Source organism: Thunnus thynnus, chromosome 16 (genome assembly GCF_963924715.1).
Source record: "Thunnus thynnus chromosome 16, fThuThy2.1, whole genome shotgun sequence".
In the NCBI taxonomy this organism is placed as follows: Eukaryota; Metazoa; Chordata; class Actinopteri; order Scombriformes; family Scombridae; genus Thunnus; species Thunnus thynnus.
This window is the reverse complement of record NC_089532.1, coordinates 19,343,474-19,359,589: the sequence shown is the minus strand read 5'-3', so window position 1 is coordinate 19,359,589 and position 16,116 is coordinate 19,343,474.

Sequence of the window (16,116 nt, the reverse complement as noted above, 5' to 3'; positions counted from 1 at the left end):
AGTGTGGGGATATGGCCTAGATAAAGGTAAAAGTTGAAAAAAGAGAGGATTTGGTCACTTTATCGGCATCACAGGTCACTATGTGCTAAATTGCAATTAAATGAACATTCAGTGAATATAGTTACCTATCAGGAGGCAATGATGATATTAAACTTACATTGTGGACAACTAAGTCTGGATTTTTACTTTGAACTTCCACTCTTTTCTGCGTTTTTCAGCTCAGTCATCTATGTAACAACTTTTTAAAAATGATGTGGGTTGCCTATCTGTATTTTTAATGTTGTTTTTTATCTAAGTTTCTTTATATTTTGGTTTTGGAAAAAATTGCGTTGGGTTTAAAAGAGCTGTCATTTTAAAAATGTGGAGTTGTGTGGAGGCAGCTTCCCTGTCAACAGGGAATTATCTGTGCAGTAGGTGAATAATGAGTCTATAAACATAATAAATTAAGCTTATATATATATGTATGTTGTAAGTGTTATTATTAGAGGATGTCAGAGGATAATTTGGGTCTGTTTGACCTTGTGCAGGCTAGACTGTTAAAATCAGTGACAACAGGCCATGGCTACTCCTTTTTTTAAATAACAGAAGTCATCCATCATCCACAAAATACACGTTTTCATATAATACTTTTCTGCCTTGTAATCGTTACAGTGGAGAAAGATAGGAAGGATGAGGTCTTTACCATAAAAAGTCCATTAGGAACTGTGCTCTCTAGAGTTACCTTTGATTTATACTTTTAACTCACTTAACCATATTGATCACATTTAAAGTCATTGGATAACGCTGTGAGTCTTAGTATGAGACAAAGCATTCTGTATTTCATGAACTCGCCTATCTGTTATTAATCTTTCACTTGAGCTTGACAGTGACATGTTATTTATCTCAACTGCCTCAATTTTTAAAAACTGCTGCTATCATAAGTCACTCACAGCTATACTGCCAGTTATTAACTGTCTTATACTGGTTTTGCAGCACATGGCTGACTTTAAAAAGATATCTTTCTTTTGGGTCACTCAAAAGAGAATTAAAGTGGAAATCCACCTTGAAAAAATAAATCACTTGCACATGGGCATATTTCGTACGCAGCTGGAAACTACAAAGACAACACTCATCAGTGATGTTTTCTGAAGCCAGTTCTGTTGAATTTCATTTCATTGTATTTCACTTTACAAGTTGATTTGATAGAGACAGTGCTCATTAATAAACATTGCTGTCAATGTACCAGACTTGGTCAAAAAAAAAAAAACTTGTACCACTGGCTTGTGTTCCAACAAACACCACTTGTTGCTGCTGCAGCTGCTGGATGGTCTGTCCAGATGTGGGTAAAACATGGGAGGGATAGTGTGAAAAACCATCAGAATCCTTCCTTTTCATTATAATTGTAGAACAAGTGCTTATGACTTTGAGACTCAAAGGTTCAAGAGTGCATCCCAATAGAGCAGACAATCATGGTGGAGAAATATACTTGTAATATTTCCAGCAGTACAGAATAAATGCATATCAGAGATTCATATTTGCATTTTGGAGTCACAGTAACATTTTATTTTCATGCAACCTACAATGGGTTGTTAATAATTTCTTGGCAAATCTCACAAGAGCACAGTCAAATACCGGACATTTAAGATCCTATCTTTTTGAGTTGTATTTTATCATGTAATTTATTCATTTTTTATTCCAAAATGCATTTTAGAATATTAAGTAGATAACTGCAAATGCATAGTTTAATATAACTCAATCATTATGGTAACTACCTAATGTACATGTCAAGAACTGCAAACAATTATCTCAATTTCTGTACAAATGCAAGTAAGTCAACATACTCCGCTCAGGTTATTTCAAGTAGAGTTTGTGTCATTGTTAGTCAAATGAACTCCTGTTTCATGACAACTAAGAAACATGAGATGTTGTCATGTAAAATGTTGGTGAGTTTACTCTTGCAATACAATACAATATGCGTTAATGCTTTGACCATTTTATCACATCCTCTGTAGAGCATCTGCTCAGTTTGCTGTAATAGGACGTGTCTTAGAATGTTCCTGTTTTTTCTCTATACTTTTATTGATTCATATATTTAAGAGCCGTTTCGTCTCTGTCTCTCTGTGAGACAGACTGTCCCAGGCTGGGATCCCTGCAGGTGGGGAGACTGAGCTGGTCTGATTGGGGCCGAGGGGGCCAGTGGCTCAGCCACAGGCACACTGAACATTACGTGCAGTATGGATACTACCAGCGGGTTGCTCTTCTCATTGTGTAATTGGGCGGATAATGTTCCGTGATTCCCTCTCTTTTGCACCTTCATATGTTCCACTTGAGCAGCTCGGTGCATTTTAGTATCCTGAAAATGAAGCCGGGTCAACGAGCGGTCGGGTTACCCCCCTTCACTGCTCCAATTCTGCAGATGAGTCGATGGTATCGCCACAACAGTGAGACAGTCCACAAAGGGCAGAGGACATTCACTGTCCTGGGCCCTGCAGAGCAATTATTAGGGCTGGAAAAGCTTACCTTGTGATTTAGTTCAACTGTACTGTAAATTAATAATGGTAGGGGGGTAAAAATAAAATATATCAAGAATAAAAATAATTTCTGCGATAAAAAAGAGAAAAGAGCCAACAACTTAGAAGCTGTGAAATTCATTGTTCCTCAAGCCGGAGCAGGCAAAGCTGTCTAAGAGGAGAGTGTGAAATGAGTGTGTGTGGGTGGCCTTATATTGGGCTTGTGTGCTTTATGTACCACACGCCCTATTTGCACACCACAGCCTTGCGTATCTGGGATTGTAAATTGTGAAGTAATTACTGTGGAGCAGAAACGTTACCAAGGAATTCACTTGAACTCCTTCAAATCATGACTGCTGAAGACTTGCTTCCAGTTTTTCCAACCTTTTTTCTGTGGAGGTAATTATAAAAGTCTTCATGTGATTTGTTGATGATAAAGCTTTGTTCATACTGCAGTATGGATATCCAGTATGGACAGTGGATGTGCTTCTATACATACAACAATCTGGTGTTCCACACATGAGCACTGTGGCCACACAGCAACCATGAATTGGCCTTAACATATATATGTAGGATATAACCAGCCTCAAGGCTTCAGTATGCTGCAGACTAAGTGCTTGTCGGATCGTCCAACAGCATCTGAAACCTCCTCCCACCACAGCTTTCTGATGTCAGAAGGCTGCGTCTGACAAGTTTTTGTAACTTTCCATACCGACAATCAGAGAAGCACGTCCACTTCAGGCAGTGGTTGACAGGGTATACACAGTAGGTGAAAAAGTACACAGAATTAGAACTTCTCTCTCAAGTTGTCTTTTTCCTTTCTCACACAACTACTTGTGTAACTTTTGGTGCGTACAACCAAGCACGGCACCACGAAAAACCTTTCAGGAAAGACTGTCCAAACGCGTCCTATGTGATTATCACGTCTCGTCTTTGTGACTGCAGGTTTTTTGTTCTGCCTTTGAGTGTGGCCTCTCACAACAGCTATAAACACTTGTGCCCTTAAATTGGATGACAGTTCATATGAACTAATTAATTTCAAGCATACAACAGCCTTCATCCATTAAAACTGAAATCAAATTAACCCCATGTTGCTCTTTTTTGTAAAGGGCAGATTATAACATCATCATCTATGAAATACAAACTTTCAAATGATACTTTTTACCCAATTGACATTCAAATTGTCTCAAACTGCAAAAATCTCTCTGTAACCCATCTGCTTCTATTTATCTATGCTCCCTAATTTGTGATTGGCATAGATTCAGTGAGGGAAACTGTTTTGTCTTTCAACGGTTGTCAACTCAGTTATCAGAGTTCAGCTTTATTGATTCACTTTCAGTCTTCACTTACTGAGGAGACAGAATTTCTTATTTGAACCGCAGACATTCAATACTCTCCGTGCTGCTGCTAGAGGAGCAGAGATCTCTCAAACAAGCTGCTGAAGTGTTTATACTTACATCCACGAACAGAGAAAGAGTGATTACAGCTCTTAAAGCAAGCTGACGTAAAATAACAGTGTGATCCTTGGAGATGACACAACTCCAGCAGCCTCTTGCCCTCTGGTGCTCTTCAAAAGTGAGAGTTGTCATATTTTGGCTTTAGCTGACAGATGGCCATGACCGCCTTACTTTTCCAAGGGTCAGGCCCGCTCTTCAGCAGAGAGCATTTTTGTGCTGTAGAAAGAGAGAACAGCATAGCATGGCTCTCTAAATGTGTCCACCCTATAAGCCCTTCATTCTGTTGTTGTTTTGCACAAATGATGATAAAGAATATAACACAATATCCTCTGAATCATAAGTAACAAATAAATCCCAGATATTTCAAATTTCTGCTTTGTTTTTTGTGTCGTTGTTGCTGGTTAATAGTTGATTTCTAGATTAGAGAAGTGATCAAGAAGTACCATAATAGGTAAAAAAAAATAAAGGTCCAATGGATTTAAAAAATTTTATAGCTACAACCTGGATGTATTAGATAATTCTATACAGACATGTTTTATGTCGTTAAGTCTGGCTCTTGAAATGAGCACTGACATCTGTCTATTGTTTTGGAGTGAATCTAAGATACAACAGAGAGTGCCAAGAATTCTATTTACTTATTAAATGTGATTTCTATAACACATGCATCCTGTAGCATCATTTGATATAAATTACCAGTCAGTTTTCTGGCTTTCTCTTACTCCGGCATGTTCGAGAGTTCCAGCTGCGCTGAAGTCCACCTCATCCTTTCTGTCATACTGCAGTGCACCCTACGTTCCGGGTGTGTGGAAATAACCTGGAACCATTGATCTGTTCAGCTGTTCATTTGAAACAAGTTGTACTCATATGCTGTATATGTATGAATGAAGTGCCAGCAGGAATAACAATGCTTTCAAGCAGTAACTCACATGCACACATATTGTTTGTGTAACAACGTCTGCTAGCATGAGCGAAGCTCTTCGTACTTTCCATTTCACACCTAGTCGGCCTGAGAGTCTTGTCATATGTTCAGTCAGGAATTTTAGGATAGAGAGAAAAAAAAATACATTTCCAGTGTTTCTATCTCAGCCATCTCCTCTGTTTAGGTATGGGATAAGTTCAAATGCCACACTCAGTGGATTTTGTCTATATAAGGCATGTTCTTTTCAGTGCTACAGACATTTATGTGGGAATGTAAACACATTGCTGTTAGCAGACTAATAGCCATTAGCAGCCCTATTGTGAGGGGAGACAAGGTGACTCAGACAGTAATTATTAACTGTCAATCATTTGTGTGATATGATTATTTTTAGTCCTGATTTCAGACCAGAGAATGTGTAACAGTATGCATCATGTATGTTTTGTACCATTCTCATCCTCTTGTCTGTACTCTAGCTTCTAGATGGATAGGTACCTGTACTTTATGTTTTCACTTCTTCTCCTGTAAACCTTTTTCCTGAGTGCACGGAGTGAAAGGAGGCAGTAAAGAGAGTGAAGAGATCCTAATTCTCTGAAGAGTTTGTCAGATTCTTTTTTAATTTTCAGAACAGACCTTGAAAAAGTTCATTCAGCAGGGAAAAGCGGAGTCCATTATCATGGCGTTTTAAAATGAGCCCTGCGGGCAGAGCTGGAGCGAGTGGCGCTCTGTCATTGTTTGGGAACAATTTCACAGACATGTGCAATGAAGACCAATGTTGGCCCTGCATTTCATATGGGATGATATGCCTTTTCCTCCCCATTCGATATGCTTTGGTAATTCATTGATATTATTATAGCAACTTAAGGGAGGAGCTGCATTTGAGGCAGATGTGAAGACCAATCCCATATTTTGTGAAACATACAAAGATGGCCAATAATAATGAGGGCACATAACATATGTAATTAAAACTCTTGTAATTCTGAGTTACATACATAAACAATATGAATTTTGTAAAGTGTAAGCCTACAGATAACTGCATGAATAGTGTAATCCGAGACATCCCCAGGCTCCCCATGGAGGCAGACCCAGACACAAACAACCTTAAAGTTTGACCTTCTTACCCTGTACCCCTGCTCTGCTCTGCTGCCCCCTCTTCCTTGTTGCACCCTCCACTGAAGGTGATACATTTCTAAATCCCACAGCAGTTTCTGTAGGGAAAAGCGGGGGCTGCCTCACAACCTAAATAGCTTAAGAGAGAACAGTCTCAGAGGAGTCCCTCACGCACAATGTATTCCATATGCTCTCTCAGAGGCCAAGAGGCACCCCATACTTCACATCTGGCACGGACCACCTATGCTAGCTGACATATTCCTCCTCAGACCATCAGACTGGCTGCCTCTCAGTGGAAGGAGGCTGGCCTCATTGATGATCTCCTCCTTCTTTGATGTTTGTGTTTTTTCTGAACTAGACAATGAAAGGGGTAGTGGGTGAACACAACTATGATTAGTGAAAACAGTTAAAACTGTAACATTACTTCTTGTAAATGACTTTTATTTTTCATTTGTTAATTGCACATTTAGGGGACATTGGCTCAATGCCGGTTTGCGCTGTCACCAAAAACAAGAGGACTTCAGTTTCAATTTCAAACCTAGTGCTTTCTGTTCTGTAGTTCTCCCTGTGAGATTGAGTTTCACATGTTCTCTGGTTTGAGTTGAACTGAGAACTCTAAATGATCTAAACTACTCTGAAGTGCTCAGATACGAATAGGATATTCATGTATCAGTCTTATATTGCAACCAAGAATGATGATATTGGACGATTCTGCAAAACCCTGGAATATTTTCACTGTTTTTTAAGGCTTGACTTCAACTGTATTAAAATTCTCACGCCCTACGATATCTGGTTAGGGAAAGATCATATTTATGGCAAATGATCTATGGTGGGAGTATGGTTAAGGTTAATTAACCCTATACTTGCAAACATGAAATGAATTAGGAAAAGAATTTCAATCAAGTTTAAATTCAATCCCCAGTTGAATTTGTCAGCAGGTATCTGGTTGAATCTCAGTTAAATATAGAGAGAAAACCATTCCTTTGGAAGCAGTGGGTGGAAAAAGCTTGTATTCTTGTACTCTGGGACTTATATTATGGTGGCACAGTGAAATCATTCATAGCACTAGTACTGGCACACAGTACGGCCTCCCTCAACAACAGTTTTGCAGATATCTTCAAATTAGACATCTCCTATCTCAAACCTTTGGTTCCACTACAACCGTCCCACCAAGCTCATATGTTCTCTCCTTTAAGGTATTTGGTACAGGCCATAAGGCTTCAAAATATTGCTCCCTGTTGCTTAAGAATTCCAATAGTAAAGGCTCTAACCTGAAGTCAGCCTGGGAGACTGATCTCAAGCTTTCATTCACAGAGGGAGAATAGAACAACATCTTAAAGAGCTGTAAGAAAAACATCATGGGAACTTAGAACAAGATTAGTTCAGTTTAAAATAACAAACAGGGTACACGGGGTGAAATTAAGGGACAGCCCAAATTGCTGGAGGTGTGGGGGGAGCATTGGTATGCTCCTCCATATGTTGTGGTTCTGCCCGGTTGTACAAACATTCTTATCAGCCATACATAAGAATATCTAACTGATCCTTAAATCAGACATCCCATTCTGCCCAATCCTGTTTGTTCTGGGTGATCATCTCCCCCTAAAAGCCCTCCTTGGGTGGACTGGGTCCAGATATCCCTTATTCTGGAGAGAAAGCTCATAGCCACAGAATTGAAGGCAACCACCTTACCACCAGCCAGAGTGTGGTTCTCTCAGCTGGGTGTTGTGGCAGCCCATGAGGGTCTCTCTTTTAGACTCATCAACCAGGTGGAGAAATATTATGCTAAGTGGGTGAATTATATCTCCTTAATTAAAGGACCTTGAAGCCTCTGCACATATGATTAGACATCAGCTCAAAACACCTAGACCTGTCACATGTGACTCTCAATAACCTAATTATGTCAGTGAAGTATTTTCTCTATGTGCTGTGTTTAATAATTTAGTCATTTATTTTCTATTCATTTGAATTTTCTTTATCTCAGTCTTAGTCTCAGTGTTGTTTACCGATCAGCCTGTCCTGTCTCTTAGCTCATACATTGTCATATGATGTATCTGATGTATTGTCTCGACTTGTTGGAAAAGACAATAAAAACTACTGATCACAAAAAAATACTTGGTTATAGTTTGGGAAAGATTGTGGTTGTGGTTGCAGGTTTGTAATGGGATGCAAACCCTAGTCTCCCGCCTACCTGTATCTGTACCTTTCCTTACATCTACTTGCTTTCAAGAAAATTGATGACAAAACCCCTCATGTTCTCAAAAATTGCTTTTCATTGAAGGTTAACTGAGGACAAGGTGTGTGTGAGTAAGATAGATCTGACTGCTGAGGCTTCACCATGCAAAGAGCCTGCCACTGTGAGGTACACTGAGGTAACCAGAGTTGTTTTGTAAGAGTCTCCTAAAAGGTGAATATATCCTCCCTCTCACTTTCACACTCTCTAAAGAGAAGGAGGGGATTGCTCTTCTCTCCCCTCTTTCTCCTCCTTCGCTCCCTCGCTTTATTACCTCCGTCAGCCCTAATTTGGGTTGATGGGGTGGCTGTTGCATGACAAGACACATGTCTGGGCCCCTGCGTGAGAAGGCTGGCTTGCTCTTGCTGGGCTTGTTTTCTTTGCGTGACCATGTCCCTCCCTCTGTCACTCCTGGCACCCCCCGGCAAGCCCCCCCTCTGACCCCGTTCATGCCCTCGTTAGCTGGCATGTCGCTGGTTTATTTGCTTTGGCCAGCCGCCCATGTGAAAGGCACATTCTGACCACGCTCAGGGAGGGGTCATCTTAGAGTGGAGCAATGGCAGAGGTGTTGGTGGAGGTGGTGGTGGTGGTGGTGGTGTGTGTGTGTGTGTGGGGATGTGGAGACAATCCAGGATGACTAGCTGAAAGAGCTCTGTGCTTTGCATTTGCGTGGTAATGTGTGGCTAGTATATTTGAGTGTGTGACCTCCCTGCCTGGTCAAAGGGAAATATGCCCCACTGTAACTGCTTTTGAGGAATGACATGCACAGGCAGGTCACTCAGAGTTTACCGTCCCAGTTGCCATCCACAGAGAGTGCTGCAGAAAAAAGGGAGCATGAGGATCGTGGCAGTGTGTGGTGATTTCACTTGTTCCCACTGATGTAATCCAACAAATGCTCACACTAACATTCGTGTGTCTGCACATTCTCACTCTCTCCTGCCAAATTTCTTCTTTTGTATTCTGAGTGGGTATACGAATATAGATAGGAGGAATGGGACAGGATTAACACGAATCTGCAAAATAGGTTCATGCAAGGCAAATGCATTTTAAAGGCTTCTCACTGCTGAATCTGTTCACATTCAATGCAGACAACGGCACACTGTGATGATACATAGGGGAATAAAACTTATGAAATGTGAAAAACAAGTATAACTTTGAAGTTACTTAATCATGTTACAAAAACATTTACAAAAGTGGGTCATATTGAGTTCTGACATTGGGTAACAAAAACTTTAGATACTTATCTGCAAAACTTGCAAAATCTTCACTCCAACTTCTGTTTTAAAACTCTTTTCTTGTGAAACTTGTCCTGCAAAGCAAATACAAAATGACAATGATGAATATCATCATTGTCATATTAGTTGTTGCTCTGCATTCTGGTGCTTTTGAAAAAAAAAAAATTGCTTTACTGGTAAAATCTCATTTATACATTTACAACCGTGAGAAGTTACAAAAACTATGAGAGAAAGTAGAAGAAAAATGTGGTTCTTTTACATATCTTGCAGAAAAACACTAAAACATAAAAAATCTATGGGGGATATTTACTTCCACAGAACAGTTTGTCTACACAGGAGGTGGTTCAGTCTCATTTTTTAAGTCTTCTGACTCATCACGAACATCTGACGGAACAGATACGCTTATTATCAGTACAGCTGTCTACACGGGGTGCGTATTGGGTAATGTTTCACTTGCACTTTATGCTCGTTACTGCGACCCAAAGGGCGTTTCTACACATCCAGTCTATTTTCTTCCATTTTATGCGTGTAAATATAGTGAATGTGTGTTGGGCTCTGCGAAAACATGGGTGACCTACACTCAATCCTGTGCCTGACCGCATCCTGTGTAGACACAGATGAAGGACTGGATGCTGATGCTGATAAACAGGATACTGATAAGCCGTCTGTTAGCTATCGTTTCCCAGTTAGCCAAATTGGCTTGACTCAGCAGCTCCTTTCCAGCTTATGTCAGATCAGTGATGAATGTTGCCTCAGAATCTGTTGAAACTGATAACTGGAGCTGATTCAACCCATATCATTCCAAGTGTCCACCCCCAAAACCTAGCTGAATCTAGCAGCCATATATGGACAAATAGGGGACACTTTTGGTCTTCCAGTAGTCAAATTCACCAACACTCAGCAACAATCAGCCCAAATTGACTGTGTACTTGTGTTCTATTAACCACATATCCGAACAAGAATGTCCATATTGGACGATTCTGCAAAACCCCGGATTTCATTCAACGCCAACTTTTTCTTACACGCAATGCCAATAAATTTGCTTCTTGCTTTCTACAACATCTACACATGGCAAAGTTAAGGTTAGGGAAAAATGGTGGTTATGGAAAATAGAATAGGGTCAGGTTTAGGCAACTGAAACACTTGATTAAGGTTAGGGAAAGATCATGGGTTACAGTTAAAAAAAAACACAAGTTGTGATGAGACACAAATTCCAAACTCCTACATGAAAATCAAATGTGCTGCATTCCCGTTCACTGCTCCAACCTCCATGGCCGTAGAAGGGCACACTACTTCCTGCATTTGCATTGCCATTGGCATCAGATGTAAATATTGAGGTTCAGAATCATCTAATATAGACTGAATTTCTCTCGAGATATTTGGCTGGTTCTAATATCTCTATGGAGTTGTCTTGTACGGGCAACCAATGTAAATACCACAACTTCAAGAAGTGAAACCCTCAAGTAGACACAAAAGCAGTCAGCAAACAAATGCATTAAGCTATTTTAAATTTTGTAATAACTATATAGATAAGATTTGAATTGAGAGCAGGCAAAATGAGCAAATATGCACATGTGGTCTTAATTCCCTGGATGAAGACTGGGTTTCACTGACTGTGTTGATCTTACTCTCCACAGTGTTTAGTGAACTATCATTAGACTCAACAAAACAAAATGAGATTGGAACAGAAGATACTTCTACATGGAGGTGTGGGATGAATTGTGCTGGAGTTATCACATGATAATTCCACCTGGTTAAAGCACACACAACACACACACACACGGACATCTAGAGACACAGACCTCTATGAAAATCATGAGCATAGGCGGAGAAGCAGGGAACTCCAGCTGATGTCACTTCCCACTAATCCTTTAAATCAGAGAAGAGACATGGTGAACAGCAGCAAGACGAGGCCCATAAATCAAGCAGTATGTCAGGACAGCAGGATAACACAGCCCGACATAGTCACAAGTATGTTCCAGATTAACCTCTGCCACCGCTTCAGTCAATACCTCTGCTGGGATGGAATCACTTGGAGCTGTCTGGCTCTGGACGCTGAAAGTCATGCTTTGGCTATAAACGCAGACACTAGTCTCTAACGAGGAGCTGTGGAACAGGAAGGAGCTCACCAAGTCAGATTGCTTTTTTGGTCCTTATAACTTACATTCCCGGCACAGAGTTGTGAAATTTTCACATGATGATATTTAAACATGTTATTACTGACCAACTACTGCATCACAGGGGAGAAATTTCATTGCGTGTGTTTAATGGACACATTCAAAGCAAAACATTCAGATGATTTATTTGCCCCAAATGAATTCTCATCAAGCCCAAATTGTGTGGTTTGTCCAATACCATATAGTAAAAGAGCTGGACCACATATTGGGACAATACACAAATTACTTAGAAGAGCCACATCCTTATGTTCTGGGACTGCCATAAATGACAAACAAGGGACATTTAAAATGAACCATGGAAAAGATGAAAACACAACCTTCCTTTGCTGTTCCAGGAAACAAACTTTTCTGGTGGTCCGTCACATTATACTGCCACTAACCCAAATGCAAACAAACATATACAAACAAGATTTGATTAGGATTGGCACGAGAATGGATGCTTTCCATATTTGTCTTCTCATGTGATCTTAGTTCATTTATTTATATGGAAGAATATATTCTCACACTTGGATGTGTAGAGGAGAGCATTATGGGGTGATAAATAGCTCCTTGCGGAGTGTGAGACAGAGGAAACAGACAGTTTATCATGCTTTAGCAGCAGTGTAGCTAAATGGAAATCGGATCCCTTTGGACTCAGGATGCACACATGCTATAGATACATATGCACACGTATACATGTACTACTGAGACAAAGAAACACACACTCATAGACATTTTACAACACAAGATTGATCTCTTTCTTCAGGATTTCACATGAGACAGAAAACAGGAACATTTTTCTCCACATAGGTCTCACAATATAACTTTAAACACATTTCTATAACTGTACTACTAACTTTACGCCACCACTTAGGGGCCTTTAAACACAACAACTAATATATAGTTACCTTATAAAGTTGATACAGCGAACATCCGGCAGACAGAGAGCAAAATTAGCCTTTTAGCTCTAGTTTTGGCTTCACCAACTCCTGAATGAAATATTTGGCTCTTTAGCTGCTAAATGCATCTCTATGTTCACTAGCTAGTTGCTAACCATACTTGCCTGCAGTTGGGTGTTTGTCAGGTCATAAAGTGTGTGATGAGAATGAACCAAAATAGTAAAGTTGGAAAACCAAAACAATGTGCTGAAAGACGCTAAAAAGCGCCATACAGCTGAGGGGAACTGCAGAGTTAGGTGATAATTCTTTGGGGGTTTGCTACTGCAAGAGAGCCCTTTCACATTACACAAAGTTTTTTTTAAATTTATAATATAAAAAATATTGATTAGTACAGCTTTAAAGTGAGTTGACGTTTGCAATTTTTTAAATTCACATTCATGAAATGTTTCTGGTGCACACACACAAACACATGTTATTAATTGCCTAAACTGCAGCCACTATAGAAGGTTCACACTGTAGATGCCTTCCAGCAGACAAACCAAATGTTCAGTTTCTCCCAGTGAAGATTTTGTAATTCTGCAGCATTAAAGCAGCGGGTGAATCAGTCCCTCCAGTAAACGCTTTTGTCATCGTCATTGTGGGAATGCCTGCACCATTTGTGTGAAGCAAATACCACAACTTCACCAAGTGTGAATTTTAAAGGCTATACAACAGCCAAGTCAATAGCAAGCAAACTAGGCACAGTATGAGTGAATCCAGGCGGCTTTAGCTTTTTAACCATGAGCTTTCATGTCTCTAAAGTGTGGGACCAAACTAGTAGTTATGAGGTCTGTTTAAATCCTGCTTGAATGAGGAAATACTGTAGAGTGAAATGCTGGCAGCAGTTTCCTCTAAGAAAAAAGATGATATAATGACATGTATAACAGAGTCTTGAATATAAATTACTGTGAAGATTTTTAAAATTAATCACGTTTTTTATTTGATACTGACAATGTTTGGGTTTTTTTAGGCTGCTCTTAAAGCTCTGTGGAAACTGTAAATTACAACTTTCCTTGCTGCCACTGAAAGTTATTTTATTGAAAGTGTATAGTGACAAACATCATAAATCCACTCATCCGTTTTCAATTATTATTTGTCGTCTGATGGCTGAACAAAAAGCACCACAAGATTCCTCTTGAACTGTTGCATGCAAATCGTGCAACAGAACCACATACTTCTATAGTGTCAGCTGTGTGATAGAGTGATTGTGATAAACCTGGTGATAGTTGATGGATAGATTTAAATTTGTGAGGGTTCTTAATTTTTTTTCACTTTTATCAGACCCTCTGCTTCACACAGCAGTGAGTGATGAGGAGCCTCTAGGTCATGGAGGGACGAAGAGAACCCCATTACGTGACATGAAGGGGAATGATCCTTCCTGCTGTTGCACATGACGTGAGAAGGGGAGACAAGCAACTGCAGGGAGGAGAAGCTTGAAATCCAGAGGTCAGGTTTTCAATCTGAATGTTTCAACAGGTCACGCCCTCAGTCACCTCCCCCTCCCTTCTGTTTCTTCCCTTTTGTGACCCCTCCACACCCTTTGCTTTCACAGCATCACCTCCCCACCTGATGAAAGATGTTGATGAGCAGCAAAGACAGAGCTCAAATTGACCTCCAAAACTTGGGAAAGACAGTTCATCTCATTCAAGAGCTGTGCATGCATTCACAGCCATCTGGCCACCCCTCCCAAATTACAACGAGGCGGTGTGTTGTTTGGAAGGTTTCCCAAGTCACGGCCAGTAACCTGAAAGCACCTTAGATTTTTTTTTTCCTGTTCTCTCCCTGTTTTCCTGTAGGAAGAGGCCTCATTTCGTGCTCCCTGCAAAAGTAACACAGTTTCTCTGACGTGCTGCAACCGCCTATCATAAATCTGCACACTTAACTATGGGCTCTCAAATCTATCAACCTCAGTGCTTTAAGTCTGGGGCCACATCGTGACATGCAAGGAGGCGGGGCGCTCACAGGTGCCCCTGCGCCGAGACTTATGGTCGGTGCTCCCCCACTCTGCAGTCACGCAAGCGCTGCCCCGCGCCTAGACCTCAGCCTGATTTTACTGCAGCCAGCAGGGAAACCAGACGCTACAAAGGCCCCGGGTCCACATCAATTTCACGAGCAAAGTTACTAGGAAATAAATCATTTTGAGGATTTATGAAAAAGGAGAAGGGAGAGGGGGGCGCTAGGAAGTGTGCTGCCTTGACCCAAAGAAAAAGTCAAAACAGGGGTGCATAAAATAAAATCCAGTTAGTTATTTTGTATTTTCATACATTTGTACTGCAAGAAAGGTTAAATTTTTGATTTCCATGTTGACTCCAAGTTGATAAAAGCCAGTTATATAGATAGGTGTACATTATTATCAAATTAAATAAAATATACAACCAACTGCATGGGTAGTTATATTTGACTAATCGTATTTCCTCTAAACACGCAAGGTTCCTGGAACAAGACCTCAGGCTTTATAGGTCATTTGAGATCGGCAATTTGGCTTTTACGGGGCAGGACTGAGTCCAGACTCCATTTAATAAAATACACACAAAGCCGATGTCTCTTTTCCTGCACCTGAAATACGCTACTCATAAAACCAAACCTATTCACACTTTGGCTGTGATTAGGAACAGAGTTATTCTTGTTATTCCTGTTCTAATAAAGACCAAGGAAAGTGAGATTAGAAGGACGACTTTGGAGCAGATTATGTACTTTTAAGGAATGATTCATTTACAATCCAGAAGAAGTGTGTTCCACTCATGATGTGTCAGTATTACAGAGACAGTATTTTGTGTCATTGGACAGTCTTACAAAATCTGGAGATGCATGCCAAAGTGTTGGTGGTTATCCAGGCCACTACTGTACATATGGTTTAAGGCTGAGAACAATTAAAAGTGTTTTCTCAGTTTCCCTCCACAAAAAGGAAACACATCTACACATGTTAGGTTTTACTCTGGTGGCCACATTTTCACTCTGGTAACAGACAGTTTTATGGGATGGTGTGAAAATTGAACATTCTTCACACTTCTCATTTTGAAATAATTTAGATTGACATACTTATTAAAATGTTCCCAGAGGTCTCAACACAAGGGCTTCCTTTCATACATTTCTTAGAGATGTCTAATTTATGTTTTCAAGAAAAGCAATAAAATGACACTTTAAATCATAATCTCTGTGTGAGAACCTTTAACAGAAAATGAAAGATTGGCTGAAGGTTATTGATCTTTTGCTCATTCAAAATCTGCAGCGTGCTTCACCATCATTTGCTCAGAGCTGTGATTTGTGAATTGCAGCTCACACAGTAAGTTCACAGACGAAGGTTCTGCAGCGGCGTACCTAGTGAGCCCACATTAACGGACACACACAGGTACACCATAGAAGCCTGCTGTGCTTTGCATGAAAGGGCTTTTTTGGGGGGGTGAAATACAAATCAGATGTGTATGGCAGTAATTACTCTAGTTTTTGGCTGGCACGCTGTGGTCATTTAGAAGATTAATCAGTCATAGATAAATAAACAGGCTTCACTTCTTGAATGTCACTCTCCAACCTCACAGTCCCAAAGATCTGCTTAAGGAAAGACTACTCCAGTGTCCACACAAGATG